Below are 4,494 nucleotides of genomic sequence, written 5' to 3'. Positions count from 1 at the left end.
CCCATTGCTCTCCCCAGGACTCCTCCCCTCCAGCTGGATCCCACCACTCACCCCCATGATCCTTCCTTCTCCAGCTGGTTCCCATTGCTCTCCCCCAGGACTCCTCCTGCTCCAGCTGGTTCCTACCATTCTCCTCCATGACCTCTCCCCCACTGCACTTCCCCCTCTAGCTCTTTCCTTCTTCCCTTATTAGCCCTAACTTCTGATTTCCCTTATCTTCATTTCATTACTCTCTTAGTTTTGTTTCCTCCTCCTATAAGATCTCACCCACCCATGTCATGATTACACTTATGGCTTTGTGACTTAAACTCACCCACATACATAACTTTAAATGTAGGTTTTGTATATGAGAGAAAATGTGCAGTATTAATCTTCTGAGACTGGCTTATTTTGCTTAAAAATGATTTCTAGCTTCCAGTCTGTACCTCCACCCAGGGAAGATGAGATGTGCCCACCACTCTCCCATACCCCACAGCCCATACTCTCTCAGGAGGTCTGCAATAATCAGGGAAACAGGTGAGACCCCCACCCCAATACTCACACCAGAAGATGTGGGATCTAACCTGCTCCTTCCCCATAGTCCTTCTGGTTTGTACATCTATCTGCAACTGGGGAAGAGCCTACCCCAAGATTCCAAAGTCTGCTTGTCTCTCAGGAGGTCTGCCCTAACTAGGGACACAGGAGCTCCCCCACTCCCCCAACCTGAGACAGCATTGTCTGCCTCCCAGGAGGCCTGCTCTAACCCAGGTCACAGAGATCTACGTGTCTCCAACGAGGCTTGCTCCAGTTAAATACACCCAGGCCAGTTAACACCACAGATAACCAGATGGCAAGAACATAAGCAACAGAAGCCAAAGTAATTTGGCACCATCAGAACCCAGTTCTCCCACCATAGCAAGCCCTGGATACCTTTAACACACTTGAAAAGCAAGATTCTGACCTAAATTCCCATCTCATGAAGATGATAGAGGCCTTTAAGGAGCATATAAATAATTCCCTTAAAGACATACAGGGGAAAAAAAGCAAATAGGTAAAAGCCCTTAAAGAGAAACAAATAAATCCCTTAAAGAAATTCAGGAAAAACATAATCAAGCAGGTGAAGGAATTGAATGAAATGGTCCAAGACCTAAAAATGTAAATAAAAACAATAAAGAAATCACACATGGAAGCAGCCCTGGAGATGGAAAACCTAGGAAAGAGATCAGGAGTTACATCACCTACAGAATACATGAGATAAAACAGGGATTATCAGGCATAGAAGAAGCCTACAGAACACCAAATAGCTTGGACCAGGAAAGAAAATTCCCCTGCCACACAATAATCAAAACACTAAAAGTACAGAACAAAGAAAGAATATTAAAATCTGTATGGGAAAAAAGCCAAGTAAAAAAATAAAGGTAGACCTATCAGAATTACACCAGACTTCTCAACAGAGATTCTAAACACCGGAAGATACTGGACAGATGTCGTGCAGATCCTAAGAAAATACAAATGCCAGCCCAGGCTACTATACCCAGCAAAACTCTTAATCACCATAGATGGAGAAACCAAGATATTCCATGACAAAACCAAATTTAAACAGTATCTTTATACTATTCCAGCCCTACAGAGGATACTAGAAGAAAAACTCCAGTACAAGGAGGGTAACTACGATCAAGAAATCACAAGAAATGAATCATCTCACAACAAACCCAAAAGAAGAGAATCACACACACATAATAACACCTCCAACAACAAAACTGACAGAAACTAACAATCATTGGTCTTTAATATCTCTCAAGTCAGTGGACTCAACTCCCCAATAAAATGACACAGGCTAAGAGACTGGATACGTAAACAGGATCCATCATTCTGCTGCATACAAGAAACACACCTCAGCAACAAAGACAGACACTACCTCAGAGTAATGGGCTGGAAAAAGGGTTTCCAAGCACATGGTCCCAAGAATCAAGCTGAAGTTGCCATTCTAATATCCAATAAAATAAACTTTCAACCAAAAGTAATAAAAAAAAAAGGAGAAGGACACTTGTCTTAGTCAGGGTTTCTATTCCTGCACAACATCATGACCAAGAAGCAAACTGGGGAGGAAAGGGTTTGTTCGGCTTATATTTCCATACTGCTGTTCATCACCAAAGGATGCAGGACTGGAACTCAAGCAGGTCAGAAAGCAGGAGCTGATGCAGAAGCCATGGAGGGATGTTCTTTACTGGCTTGCCTCCCCTGACTTTCTCGGCCTGCTCTCTTATAGAACCCAAGACTACCAGCTCAGAGATGGCACCACCCACAAGGGGACCTCCCCCCTTGATCACTAATTGAGAAAATGCCTAACAGCTGGATCTTGTGGAGGCATTTCTCTGTGATAACTTCAGCTTGTGTCAACTTGACACACAAAACCAGCCAGTATAGCACTTCATATTCATAAAAGGGAAAGTCTCGATTTGGAGGAACCCACATTCATAAAAGAAACTTTATTAAGGTGCAAAATACACATTGCACCTCACCAATGGACAGGTCATTGAAATAGAAGTTAAACAGAGACATCTAACAGAAGTTATGAACCAAATGGATTTAACAGATATCTACAGAACATTTCATCCCAAAATAAAAGAATATACCTTTTTCTTAGTACCTCAAGTATCTGTCTTCAAAATTGACCATATAATCGGATACAAAACAATTCTCAAAAGATACAAGAAGATTGAAATAGTCCCATGCATTTTATCAGATCATGACAGACTAAGGCTGGACTTCAATATCGACAAAAATGACAGAAATCCCACATACTTATGGAAACGGAACAACTCTTTACTCAATGATAACTTGGTCAGGGAAGAAATGAAGAAATTAAAGACTTTCTGGAATTCAATGAAAATAAAGACACAGCATGCCTAAACTATGGGACACAATGAAAGCAGTGTTAAGAGGAAAATTAATAGCAATAAATGTCTTCATAAAGACATAGGAGAGATCTCACACTAGCAACCTAACAGTACATCTGAAAGCTCTAGAACAAAAGGAAGCAAACATACCTAAGAGGAGCAGAGAGCAGAAAATAGCCAAACTCAGGACTGAAATCAACCAATTAGAAACAAAGAGAACAATACAAAGAATCAACAAAACCAAGAGCTGATTCTTTGAGAAAATCAACAAGACACAATACACTCTTATCCATCCAAACTAACTAAAGGGCATAGAGATGGCATCCAAAATTAACAAAATCAGAAACAAAAAGGGAGACAGAACAACAGAAACTGAGGAAATTTAAAAAATTCATAAAGCCTATACTCAATGAAAGTGGAAAATCTAGATAAAATGGATGACTTCCTAGACAGACACCACGTCCCAAAGTTAAATCAAGATCAAGTAAAGTCCTACAACCCCTAAAGAAATATAAGCAGCCGTTGAAAACTTCCCCAAACCTCCCAACCACACACACACACACACACACACACACACACACACACACACACACACACAAAGCCCATGGCCAGATAGTTTTAGTGTACAAAAGGAATACTACCTAATCCATTTTAAGAAGTCACAATTATGCTGATACCTAAACCACACAAAGACCCAACAAAGAAAGAGAGAACTTCAGACCAGTTTTGCAAAATCAATGCAAAAATTCTCAATAAAATTCTCATAAGCCAAATCCAAGAACACGTCAAAATGATCAATCACCATGATTAAGTAGGCTTCATCCCAGGGATGCAGGGATGGTTCAATATATGGAAATCCATCAATGTAATCCACTATATAAATAAATTCAAAGGAAAAAATCATATGATCATCTCATTAGATGCTTTGATAGAGCATTATCAAATTAGATTAGCCTTTGATAAAATACAACATCCTTTCATGTTAAGTCTTGGAGAGATCAGGAATTCATGGCACATACCTAAACATAATAAAAGCAATATACAGCAAACCAACAGCCAATATCAAATTAAATGGAGAGAAACTAAAAGCAATTCCACTAAAATCAGGGATAAGGCTGCCCACTCTTTCCTTATCTATTCAATATAGTACTAAAAGTCCTAGCCAGAGTAATTAGACAACATAAGGAGATCAAGGGAATACAAGCAGGAAAGGAAGAAGTCAAGGTATCATTATTTGTGGATGGTATGATAGTATACATAAGTAACCCCCAAAACTCTACCAGAGAACACCTACAGCTGATAAACAACTTTAACAAAGTGGCTGGATATAAAATTAGATCAGTAGCCTTCCTGTATTCTAAGAAAAGATTGAAAGAAATTAGGGAAACACTTTTCACAATAGCCACAAATAATATAAAGTATCTTGGTGTAACTCTAATGAAGCAAATGAATGATCTGTATGGCAAGTCCCTGAAGAAAGAAATTGAAAGATTTCCCATGCTCCTGGATTGGTAGGATTAACATGTTAAAAATGGCCATTTTACCAAAAGCAATCTACAGAGCCAGTGCAATCCCCATCAAAATTCCAACACAATTCTTCACAGACACGGAAAGA

Source organism: Mus pahari, chromosome 8 (assembly GCF_900095145.1).
Source record: "Mus pahari chromosome 8, PAHARI_EIJ_v1.1, whole genome shotgun sequence".
Classification (NCBI taxonomy): Eukaryota; Metazoa; Chordata; class Mammalia; order Rodentia; family Muridae; genus Mus; species Mus pahari.
The sequence above is the reverse complement of the archived record's forward strand: the minus strand, read 5'-3'. Positions refer to the sequence as shown.